At 41.7% G+C, this 13,105-nt stretch overlaps 1 protein-coding gene across 1 annotated transcript in view; it reads left to right on the top strand.

Moving 5' to 3' along the window:
* Positions 1-4,485: 4,485 nt before the first annotated feature.
* Positions 4,486-13,105, top strand: part of RMI2 (RecQ mediated genome instability 2) — a 72,901-nt gene continuing 64,281 nt past the window's right edge. Inside the window, exon 1 of the transcript XR_012582850.1 lies at positions 4,486-4,602. The gene's annotated coding sequence lies outside the window, so the exon portion shown is untranslated. The remainder of the gene's footprint in view (positions 4,603-13,105) is intronic.

The raw sequence follows: 13,105 nt of genomic DNA, 5'->3' as shown, positions 1-13,105 counted from the left end.
CTGCTTGAGTTATCAGTTCCACCACTGCAAACAAGGTACCTGGGAGCCCAAGAACCTCCAACAAAGGTCAAACACAATGTAGAACCATTTATCAGAATAATTCAGCAATCCCCGTTGGTCTGTCTCTTGTACAGAGAATCTGTCAAAGACCATAGGAAGCTTGGTTTTGGTACAATTTTTCATGTGGAGCCTGTTTGTTAGAAAAAGATGTATCAGGAACTAGCTGAGAACAGCTGGAATGGGAATAGAAAGTCTGTATGCAGAAAGAAACAGATAATTCCCTCTGAAGCTTTTTTAGGTATCCCAAAATGAAGAACCACAAGTGGCCAGTAGTGTGGGTCCTGTAAGGCACTACAACAATGAGACCTAACCAAGACTCATTAAGTATTTCTTATAACAGTAAATTAAATATTACCTGAGTGAATGAAAGGAATGTATCTGAGGGAAACTGTTGATTACTTAGTATTTTCAAGAAAATAAACACAGAAGTCACTGCATCCTGGTGCTAGAATGTACCCTTGGTAGGATTTCCTCAGCTCCCTCGCTGACAATGTACCATTCATTCTGGAAACTGAAATTTCTGAGTAGTCCTGTGACTAACCTTGTTAACGTGAAACACTGAATGATTTATTTTTTTTAATTACTTACTGACTCTGAGTTGGGTAACCAGAAGTTGATTCAGGAACTCCTCATTCCCCACCATGGTATGTCACAGATATCCCTGCTCACTCTGAAAATGCAACCAAGAGCCAGATGTGAATTGAGTCAAAGCCTGTTACAATGAGTTTACAGTGTGTAGGGATGACTTGTGTGTGGGGCAGGTGTGTGACTTGTGCAAGGCAGTGGCACTGTTTCTCTGTTAGAGATAAGAAAAGCATATCACACTCTGATGGCTCAGAATGTACGTGGAGTCTGTGGATGACTCGAGAACTGAACACAAAGCCTTTACTGATGACTGGTTTGAACTTCCAGTGGCAAGACAGATTATATGTAATATCTGATCTTAAAATACATCTTCTAGACAAGATCTTTTTACTAGTATGAATGAGGAGACTTCCATGTAATGCTAGTCCTCAGAATAATGTGATGACTAAAGAGATGTTTTAAGAAAAGTAATAGGACAAACCCAGAATGATTGTTCAGCCAGTCTGGATGAGAATCATCTGGAATATTGCCTCAGCTGTCAACAAGAGCTGATAAAAGAGCAGTTTTGCATGGTTTGGTTACATGTGAACTATCAAAACCAACAAATTTTTGGGGACATTAAGTGAAAAAACTCTGATTTCAAACTTATTCATAAGAGAAAATGGGAATGAAAAAGATTATATTTCAGATTTTTTTAATGGGAATGTTTAATTCAAAAGTGCATTAACAAATCTCCATGCAAGCCTTCCTTAGCCAGAATTACTAGAAATCTTGCAAGAAGTGATCTCTTCTGCCCAAGCAAGCACAGACACAAGGTGTCTTTCAGAGTTTGGTAGGATGCACTTTTCCTCTGAAGAGCTAGTTCAGGGGAAAGGCCACAGACACACAGATTCAGTGCTGACTGGGGATTTGTCACTGTAGCTCTTATTATTCTGCTTTACCCAAGAAGCTGTGATGTTTCTGAATTGCTTCTAGATTAAGGAAATAATAGGAAAGAAAACCGCAGTATTTCTCAACTCTCAGAAATAAAGTTCCTCAAATGGGCATTTTTCAGACATTGCAGTGCAAATACTCTGCCTTTGTCCGTGTTTGAGATGTGCCTTGAGCTGGAGTTCTGGGGCAGTTATTAATTTACCATTGTCATGGTTTTTGTTGTTTTGGTTTGGCTTGTTTATTCTCATTGTAAGAAAGAGAACTCAAAAACAGAATCTATCTCACCTGAAAGCAGAAAGCTGTGACTGACTTTGACAGGTATGAGCTGGTCCTTGCAAAGCCACTCCTGTGTTTTGGGGTTTGCATCTGCAGCTGTATCCAGCTTCAGTCTGCCAGGAAAAGGAAACTTGCACCTCTTCACTTGGACACTCCTTTGTCAGAGTGAGCCCATGGTGTGGAGTGTTCATTCTGGAGCAATTCCCACTCTGTGCCCAGTAACATTTCCTTGTAAGATGTTTTATTTTTAGGTGGTAGATCCAGTACACTTCTGTATGGTGAACCCAGAGGATCTCTATGAAGTCTGACCTGACAGGCAAATGGGAGCAAGATGCTCCTTGTTTTCTTAGCTTTCCTCCTCCATTCCAGGAGGCTTGGGAGGATGGATTCTCAGCTCAGTGTGCAATGTGGAATACTATTCTTCATATTAAAACAGGCAGCGAAGAAAGATAATAAAGTGAAAATGTAATTGAACCTGGTTGAGCCAAGACAGCAAACCAAAGCCTGGATGTGCAAGGCATAAAATAAGTGAGGGGCCCTCAATGAACTCTGCAGTCTTGGAGCAAAGCAAACAGCTTGTTGCTCCCTGCTGCTTCCAGAGTCAGTCTGGAACTCGTGGCAGTGGGAGGCTGGTTGGGAGCTCTGCTCTCTGAACAGTGTGCAGTGGCTGGTTTGTAAAATAAGAGGAAATCTCTCCCTGTGCAAGAGTTACCACAGTGCTGAGCAACATTGCAGCAAGGAAGAGGCATCCTGAATTGTACTACCGACCCTACCAGGGAACTCCTGCACTTTTCTGCTGTCTTTTTGGCTTTGGTTCTGCAGTTTCCGAGCTCTGTGGCTGACAGATAATCTTGTTTATAGCTCCACTGATTACAGTACCTAAGTTAGTACTTTGCACTTTTGCTCACAGTAGCTAAGTATGTAAAAAAGCACTTTGCTGTCTCTTTTCCTTCACTGAAGATTTGTTGCCTGCCACAGAGCAGCATATTTGGAGTGATCCAGCCATACTGGAACTGCAGAACCACATTCTTGCTTCCATGGTTTGGTTGCTGGCCTCCCGAGTGAGATCCAGGTGTAAGATTTTTGTGGATACATTAATTTTGACAGTTTTATTAATAGAGATCATTTATTTGTGTCTATATTAGTGCACTAGCTTGAATAGCACTTATATTTTTGCCTAGGCGTTGTATATCATTTGGTGCTTGCAGGAAAATCTGCACAGCTGCTTCCAGTAAAAATAGTGGGGTTTTTTAACAAGTAGATTAATTAGGATGAGCATCAGTACATGTATGCATATGGACTCAGGAATATTCACTTTGTGTCTCTGACTCCATGTTAATTCAACAAGAGCTAAAGTAGAAAGCCAAGAGAGGAAGTGGAGCATTACCTGGTGCAGGTGTTTGGTACAGAACCCCACTGTTCTGGTTCTCACTGCAGAATGGAGACCTGTGGGTCTGATCTGGGAGTCTGTTCAGCCTGCACAGCCACTCTGGAGTTCCCTGGGTTTGCCCTGAGCTGTTGCAGCTCCTCTAGGATGTGGTTAATTCTCCAGTGTTGCAGTGCGGCTGCAGGGCAATTACTGTTTGTGTGTAACTGGAGAGAAATGGGTGGTTAAGTCTGCCTCAGATGTAATTAGGTCTGAAATGTCTCAGTGGTCACATTAGAAACACTAATTTTAAACTCTCATTGGTTTAGACCATAGCCATTTGTTATACAAAGAGGCAAAGGATTTTTTTTTTTGTCCTTCAAATGATTTTTTGTGGGAACATGAAAAAAACAGAGTTTTCAAAGCATCAAGACAGTAATACCCACTACAGACTCCTTGGCCTGCCAAAATAAATTAGTTAAGAAACCTCAAACCATTTTTTTCAATGGAAAAAATACCTGAGAAAATATCCTTTTTAGTCCACTGGTGAAAGAAGCCATGCCTGCAAACTCATCCTATGGGTGACTGTTTCACTATCTGTGGTCCAGAGTTGGAATTTTAATGTCAAGTTAGTCATGCAAAAGCTTAAATTGCTTGCTCTCAGGACTGTATCATTCAAATATATTTTTCCACGCAGGAAATGGTCGAAGAAGTCATTTACTTCTGTCTTTATCCTGTAAATTTCTATGTCCTTGTTTATATTGATGCAATTCATTTTGGTTTGCATGCGTTGCAACCAGTTTTGAATAAATGAGATGGATTTGAAAGTACAAAAACATAAAATACATTAGATGGAGGGGAAAAAAGGTAGAAGTAGCTAATATGCAATTGTTGATAGGAGTATTTTTGCTGTATTTGGTCCACTAGTCAGAACAAATTAAACAACAGAAACAAATTTAGGTTAAATAGGTGAAACTGTGTCCAGAACTAAAATACCATAATTTCTGTGTTTTGAAGGAGGACCAGAGCAGGGGGAAGTCTGACTTGAGTATTCCTGGTCTTTGGACACAGTGCATATGTGTCAGGAATGTGCTGGCTCCTGGGAATGTTTGAGGATTCCTCGGAGCGAGGGGAGAGATAATAAATCCTTGACAAGACTGCAGGAGATCTACGGGTAAAGAGAGCATTTCTGGGAAACAGAAACTGAGCTCCTCCCTCCCACCGGCAGAACCAAAAGTGAAACTACCACTGTCCCTTCAGGGATTTCAACATGGTATAGAACAGCAGTTTGGGGTGTTACCCGAGCTGGAACTCAGCTCTGGCTCAGCTTTCACAGCTGGTTATTTAATTCTTCCACCTCTGGCTCCCTGCTAATGCACCAGGTGAGGACCCTCAACACAGGAATCAACAGGTGGTAAAAACCTTTCTGCACACTGGACTCTTGCATGCCCACCACTGAAATAGGTGAGGCTTTTCAAAGTTAGCTTAGTTCAAAGTTGGGGCTTTTCTTAAACCACCTATGATAAGGTATTAAAACATATATTCATTTTAAAAGTGGTGTTTCAATTTCCTACCAGCTAGACAGAGGCCTTTTAACCTGGAGGGGTCAGGCTGATGCAATTAAACAGTCTAATTTCCCCTCCCTTGCAGCCTTTGCCTAAGTTGCTTTCACTTTTATAGTACTCAGTATCCTGATGTGGTGATACCAAAATATCCATTTAACACATGTTACGGAAGTAAACAGAGCTTACTGTTAAAATATACAGAGTTGAGTTAATAACAGTCCAGCTAAAAGAAGGACAGCCCCTTCAAGGTACCTGTTAAGCCCAGGTCTGTGATGTTGCAGATACCTTCAAGAGATTAATTACTCAGGTGGTGGCAGCTTCTGTTTCCCTTCTTTGTCAAAATGGAATAAACTACTGAATATATTTCTAAGACAGCACTACCAAAAGAGTGAGACAGCAAGTAAAATGAGTGATAAATAAGTGGAAAGGTGTAAGGGCACAATCAATACAGCAAAAGTCAGGAACTGTGTCTACAAAGCTGTCCCCGGAGTTACTAATTTCCAGAGTGTTCTGCACACCTGTGCCATTGCTTTTCCTGTAGTTCTCCTGTGGATCCCAACCAGAGTTCCTAAAACTTCTGAAAGTTTGGGTGACAGGACAGGTGGTGGGGTCTGGCTTTGTTTTCTCCTCACCCTGTATTCACAGGGTTCACTCCCTGAATCTGGCACAGTAGAAGCAAAGACTTCGTGGAAAAAAGTTAAAGGAATGAGTGATTTTAATTGGAAACCAGATTGATTGATTGCAAGGAAAATTCTTATTTGGGGTTGTTTTTCTGGATATTTTCCTACAAATGCCTGCCATCAGATGACTGAATGAGCATTCACTCAGCTGACAAGTCAAATTAAAGACGTCTTCAATGTAACCTCCAGAAGCTGAGAAGAGCGTTTTTAGCTATTGAGAGGGTTTAGATAATAAATATCTGAGAAATCTAGAAAACAGATATATTAATACTCACTCAGTATTGTCCCCCTTTCCACCAGCACTAAGCTTTTTTGGAAAGTGAAATAGCCAAGCTAAGGAGGCCAACTAAAGTCTGAAGCCAGAAGAACAACTGTTGAAACTTTTTGGAAAACAGCCCTTTGATATCTCTCACATCCCTGAGTTGTCCTCTGCAGCTTTTCTCACTGATCACCATCTTATTTTAGCTGCTTGGTCTTCTGTGCTCTCACTTCCCCACTCTGTTAGCTAATGCATTGACATGGTTTCACAGAAAAGATTTAATCCTAAAACCAAAAAGTCCTTGGAGCACGTGGGCACTGTCACATGGACACTGCTTATCTTGTGCCCCTTTCCCAGCCCGAGGCTGTTCTGCCTGCTGGGCTGGGACACTGCTGGTACTGCAGCTGCTCTGGCCTGTGATGGTTTGGGGCCTTGGTCCTGCTCCAAGAAACAGGGCTCTGAGGGATCAGGGAAGAGGGGATAGCATTTAATGGAGAAGAATGGCACTTTCATTTCTCTTTGGTTTTTTGCAGGTTTGTGGATGTGAATTGACAATAGTCTGGAGTGGTAATGCAGGAAAGGGAGAGGACAGAGTGAGGGAATTGTAGACTACAGGGCAAACAAGGGAGGAAGCAGAACAGCAGGATTTAAAAAGACAATGTCTTATTGTTATATGCCAGCCAGGATGTGCAGATTAGTGTTGGAAGCATCCTCCTGTATGATCAGTGTGACCAGGAAAGAGAGGAATGCCTATTTATGCATGCCCAGCACACACTCTGAGTCAACTCTCTCCATTTGTTTTCTAGTCACAGCATTCTTGGGAGAGTAACATGCATGACATGTACAACTTTCATCACTGAAGAGAAAGGCTTAATAGCAGTGGGAATAGTTAAACATATTAAATTCCCTTCTAGGAGTAGAGTTCATTCAGCTTCTTATCCAGGAAAAGTTCATTTATGCTGTTTGCTCAGGCAGGCACCCCCTGAGTGCATAGTTTCAGTTGACCTGTGTAACCAATTACATGCCATTCTCTGACAGCATTTGTTCTTTATCAGTCCATTAAGTGTGGGCTTTCAGCCAGTGAAAACATTGGATATTTAGCAAAGCATTTATAATTAGTAAATGTTGTGGCAGAATAATGGAATCTGAGGTCTCAGAAATGATCAAGTGTGTCTGTTTCCAGCCAATAATCCCATGGAGACAGCAAAATGGAAAGTGAGGAATACCAGATTGAAGGAGGTAGTATGCAGTGCTTGGTTTACTGCAGACTACCCAAACTCTCTCCAGAGTTTGATAGTGCCTGAAGACCTTGCAGAGAAGGATGTTCGCTCCCCCTCCCTTGCCTATTTAACAGACATTGCCAAGCCACCTTGCCTGTACCATTTGTTCCTTCCCAGTGCAGAACACTTTTGTGTTTTGACAGGAGGTCACTTAGGGAACACTTTCATAGGCTTGAAATGGTTTGAGATTGAGGACACAGTCACACTGTTGGGAAGAGAGGCTGACAGAGGCTTGAAGTACACTTTCTCTAGGTGTGGCTGAGTAGATTTCTACTCAGCCTCACCATTCATGAAGTGGGAATCTCCTTCATTTATTTTGGCTGATGATCTAGGATGTTTGTAGCCATCAACCACGTTCCGCTCTCAGGCAGGAGCATCAAGACATGATTGCTTTCTGTCAACTGTGTTTTTGTTTTCCTCTCTCTTGACATGCATTTGACAAGCATAATTTAGCATTTTCCATGTCTTACAGCTTGTTTCCTAAGAACTGGCTTCCAAGCTTTTGACATTTTCTGGCTAGATCTTCCCATAGCAGAAATTCTTCTCCCCTCACGTCAGTGTCCATTTGGTATTGAGAGCCAACCTGTACAACTCAGATGAAAAGCTTTTCTGCACTCAAACTGCTGAGTCTAAAGATAAAATGTTCCATTGTTCAGTTTATTACTGCCAAGTGGGTTGGCAGTGTTTGAGGTTTTTTTTATACTTTTCTAGAAGGTTGCAAAGGACTGAGGTGAGGAGTTTGTTTGAGTGAACTTGTTTACTAGCAAATAGTGCTCATGTGACTGTGGTGAGGGAAATAATCTGTCTGAACTCTAACTGGAAGAAATAAAGTTCCAAAATACTTAATTTCATCTTTCTTTGCCAGACGTTTTTGTTACAGAGCCACATGAGCTTTACTGCTGGCACAAGAGAGCTGGGGAGGGAGGGACAGGCACAGGACCACAGCATTCAGTCTGAAATTCACTTAAACCTCCATGGAATCTTACTCAAAGCTCTCAGCATGTCCCAGGTCAAGTGCCAGGCACGTGCTTTCTCTGAACTACAGCCTTTGCTGCTACTGCTCTCTGCTGCCTTCTTATCTCTATGATAAAGCCAGTCATTCACCTTGTGACTCCTTCATCTGTGTCCAGTTCAAAAGAAACCCTTCAGAAATATGATTTAGCCCTTGTCAGGACTTGATATGTGCAGCAGTACTATGGACTGTAGTTTCCTTTTGGTTTTATCTATTATACAGATATTTGTATAGAAAGGAACAGGTAATCTTGTTCTCTTCTTAGTCTGAAGTGCTGAGTGAAAGGTGCTGAGCAGATGTGTGGAATTTGCACTGGGGGATCAACACTGTATTTGCAAGCAGTCCTTAATGCCATGATCACAGGATCCTTTCCATTTAAAATGAGGGCTCAGAACATATGAAATAAATTTCTTCTAAATGCCTAGAAGGGGGTCTGAGAAAAGCAAAACATCGTATTTTTGAATCACTGTATCCAGCATCAGAGCCAGCAGGGTCTATATTCTTCTGCTCTTTCTGGTTTGTTTCCTTCTTTGGAGCATGAGAGATGCTCTGGGGAGGGAAGGCAGTGGCTCAGTTCATGCAGGGTTTGTGGTCCAGGGGCTCAGTTCCAAGTGCAAAAACCATCTGTTCTCCAGTGCTCATTTCTGCATCGACATAAGAGATGTGACTGGGCTGTGCAGCTCCATTCAGGCTTTCCCCTCTGTAGTCTGAGCAGTGTCCCTGGGTGTGTTGGGCACAGAGTACAGGCCCAGGGCATGAAGTGTGCTGGGTACAGAGCACCCCTATCCATGCTGCCTGTACATGGGCACTGGAGGTGTCTGGCAGGTCATAACAAGTATTTTGCAAAACTAAATGCAGGAGTGGCAATATGGGCACATCAGTAATGATGTGCTACTGATTAGAGGCCAGGCTTTTACCACTGTGCCCATAAATCACACTTAGTCCTCTTTTTGTTCCAAATGGAGTGAAGCTCTTCCCCCAGTGAGTACTTGACCCCATCCCAGGTGTTGTGATCTGCAGTGCTGTTTTATTTCCAGGACTCCCGGCAGACTGGCATTGGCACACAGGTGGAAGGCAGTGTTGGACAAGAAGGAATTGCAGGATTTTTTAGCAGAGTAGTTTCAGTACTGGCCTTTGGGCAGCCTCAGTACAAACCATATCCATGGAAATTTGCCAGACTGATTTTGCAGCAGCTGAACTGATTTCAGCATTGGAGGCTTTTCTGTCCAGCCCTCTTTTCTCCCTCAGCACCAAGCAAGGCTGCTTCTATGCAGAAGTTTTTCCCACAACTGAGGGGAGAATTGTTTTCCCAAGTGTTTTCTTCCTTACCCACTGATCAATTTAAGGTGTACCTTCGTGTCACCACTGAAGTGTTGTACAGCAGCTTTGGGACAAGAAGCCATGTGAGCTCCTTTGCAGCTGTGCAGAGCTGTGACAGTGCTCTAGTAAATGCCCCAGGTTGTGTTGGACCTTGAGATAAGATAGCTCAGCGGAGTTTATGAGACTGTTTCACTTTCAGGTTTATGGATTTACTGCTTTTCCCCGATGCAGTGAATGCATCTGGGAAATTGAAATATAACTTTTATTCTCCAGCTTTGAAACAGAAGTAGTAATCCTAAATTTTTCAGTTTAGTTTAAATAAATAAAAATTTGCTTTTATGAAAGATAAAGATGGACCTCTTCTGAGTTCAGCATGCACACTGTATTTTTTTTTTCTTTTAAAGTTTAGAAATATCTATTGCTGTGGTGTTTTCCAACTGACTCAGAATTTAAACAAGCTTTTGTAGCCTTTTTTTTCCCAGTAGGAAATTTCTGAATAAACCTTGCTTTGGCTGAGGCCCATCTCCCACTCTTCAATTCCCTCCTTCAATCTCCTTGAGGGAATTGATGGAAATACTGATATCTTCATAGCTGTGGGAGAAAGCAGGTGGAGAACACAGAGACAATTTCATCAAGAGAAGGCAGTAGATAACCTTTGGCATAAACAATGATACACAAATTACTGATGGGATATGGGGCAAAGACTTGCTTGAATAGGGACAACCTTGTGGAAAATGGCTGATGGAGGATGGATCACAGGAGATCAAGTGCTCCAGAGAAATAAATCCACTGGTGCCTAACTATAAACACTCTCCCCCTGTTAGACTGACAGCACTAGCAATAATTCAGAACTCTTTATAATCCCACCCTTAGAACCACATCCAAAGCCAGCATGCTGTCTGGAGAGCATTTAAGTCTTTGGCAATAAACCCAAAAGTGATCTCTGGAGTTAAGAGAATCTCCAGAGCCCAAAAATTGCTCAGCACAATTACATATTTGTGAGCACAGTTTTAGGAACTCAAAATCTGCCATAATCTTCTTTCATAAACCTATATATCTTATCCAGCTTGCTGGGGGCAGTGTATTTAAATGTCTTATGAAAATGAAAACCTCATCCTGTGGAAGAAAAACATGGACATAAATTTTGTAAGAATTCTTATTTTTCAGGTATAAGCCAGGAAAGAGCAATTATGTGAATTTTATTCTGAGACAAAGTAAGATGATATTACGACCCATCTCCATGCTTTTTTTCCTTCTCGGTTTTAACATATTTTGGGACAAGGTTAAATTAATATCTGTATAACAGGTAACTGAAGGGAAGTAGCTGGAGAGCTTAACCTTATTCTGTAATGGACTATCAACAGCAAACAGGAAAGGTGATTGTGAATTTTCTGTGTATGCAGGTATTTTTTCCTCTCCGTTACCTTTTTGTTACCCTGGTAAAGTAAGGAACTACAAAATGAGGCAGTCTTTTAAAAGTGTACAATTCTTCTGACAGTGATGCATTGATATTTACGTAGGAACTATTTTACCAGAAATACATATGATGGGGAGGGAGAGATACAGGCTATATTATTCCCTCACAGGAAAAAAAAAAAAAATCAATTCTCATAAATAATATATAAAATTCTCAGGCAGATCTAAGTTGAATACACTTAAGATGTCACCAGGGTTCTAAGCCTCACTGGCCAAAGAGCTGGCTGGGGAAGAGCTTTATTCAGTTCAATTACCAGCAAAATCTGGGTGGACCTGATCACCCTCACTGTCCATCACAGCCTCTGGAGAGAGGACAGCTCTTTTCCCTTGCTAACGGAACAATCAGTGCAATTTGCTGCAGTAAAACATTTGCAGGGGGCAGGAGGGTGCTCCTACCTCCAGGAGGTTAAGCAGCACAGCCAGGGGCATGGACTTTAGTTGTACATTTTCTGCCTTCAGCTGAAACAATGTCAGACTTGTGTAAATGCAGGAATTGCCTGGTTTGATTCAAGAGTTGACATTATTGTAATTTACTTAACCCTAAAAGAAGTTTAATGTGCCAAGAGCTTTAGTGTTCAAAGTAAAAATTATGTCAGATCTTGTTTACTGGGACTTGGAGCTTTTGCTTTGCAAATCCAATGTTAATTCCCTTTTTCCCTCCCCCCTAATATCTCATCCCTAATTTCCCTCCCTTCCCCATTTTTCTTCTATATTTGCAGAACAAAATGACTGAGCTACAGATTGTTATGAAAAGGCCATATACAATGACTATATTTAGTTGTTTTAGACTTGAGTACATTGAGATGACAAAACGTTGACATTTTGCTTCTCCTGGATTTCAGTGCCCTTATCAGAAATTTCACTGATTGCTCCATAGCCTTGTTTCTGATGTTTGCTTTTAGCTTGCCTTCTAATGTAAAAACCTAGGAGTTTAAATCCAGCACTAGAGAGGAAGTCAGTACATCACTTGGAAGGCTTTCCATCACTTGTAGTTAGTTTAATTTCCATTACTAATGGCCTGGGATGGCAAACTGGGAGTACGTGGGCTCCCTGTGGTCTGTGAGTTCAGGTGTTCCTGACACATCCTCCTTTTAGCACTGTCCTGTTTGATGGTTTGGTCTTTCATGATTGCTGAACTAAGATTTTTGCTGTTGGTGCTGGTCCCTGAGTGGTTAATCTATTGTTTGTGAGCAGAAGTTGTAACACAGCCAAGGTGATGGGTCATTAACTTTTCAGGGCTAATTAAGAAGGAGACTGGCCCTCTGCCTTTTGAGTGATGAGTGCAGTGGGAGAGCAGCTCAGCTATTAACAGCAGACCTTACACAATTGCATATTTCTGTGACTTTGTCCTGCATTTCTGAGCTACTCCTTAGGTCATGTGTAAATTCCTACACACATGTATTTTTAACTCCCTTCCTGTCAGTACATAGTGGCCAAGCCTCCACCTTCTTTTATTTCACCTGCTGACAGGGCAGGGAGCAGCACATCCTGTCTTGCCTCCCAGGCAGGAGATGGGTCATCCCAGACAAATCTAAGTGGAGCTGTTTGTACTTTTTCCTCTGAGATTAGATGAGCAGAGAAAATGAAAGTAGTTTCTCCTCTCTTCTCAACTGTGCATATGCAGAAGGCTGGAGAGAGTGGGTAACTCTGGTGTTTCAAGGTTTGTAGCAAACAGGATTAGAATCAACCAATCCATTGAAGCCTTCATGGCTGGAATAGGAGGCAGGAGAGGCACATGACCATGAACTATATTTTCTCAAAAAATCAAGACAAAACCCCAGGGTGCTTTGAGAGAATTCTGCTGTGTGCGTCAGCAGCACTGGATTTAAAGCAAGGGAGCTGTTCCACTGAAATTTCCTGGCTGTCCCTGGAACTGCAATTCTGCCTCCACTGTATTCTACTCCAGCTGCTTTTCTATCCTAGGCATTCTTTCTAAAGTAAGCTAACACTTCCTTCCTCAGTCCCCTCCCAAAAACACCAAAAGCAAACAAATCCTCCATCATTTTCTAGAAGCAAGTACACTGCAGGTGGTCTAAATACTAAGTGTCCTTCTATTTAGAAATTAAAGCCTTTTCCTTATCTCTGGGCTGACAGATCTTTGACTAATGGATCTTTTTTCCTATAATAATTTTTTTTAAAACTATTCAAAAAGACTTTGGCAACTATTTCTATATCGGGCAGTAATTGAATAAAGTCTCAAGATGCTTGATGCTGCCCCTCCCTTTTTTCCTGATGTTTTGTATGCATTGCTTGTTGCCTATAAATAACACAGAGATATCTGAAAAGGGAAACC

Source organism: Zonotrichia albicollis, chromosome 16 (genome assembly GCF_047830755.1).
Source record: "Zonotrichia albicollis isolate bZonAlb1 chromosome 16, bZonAlb1.hap1, whole genome shotgun sequence".
NCBI lineage: Eukaryota > Metazoa > Chordata > Aves > Passeriformes > Passerellidae > Zonotrichia > Zonotrichia albicollis.
The sequence above is the reverse complement of the archived record's forward strand: the minus strand, read 5'-3'. Positions and strand labels throughout refer to the sequence as shown.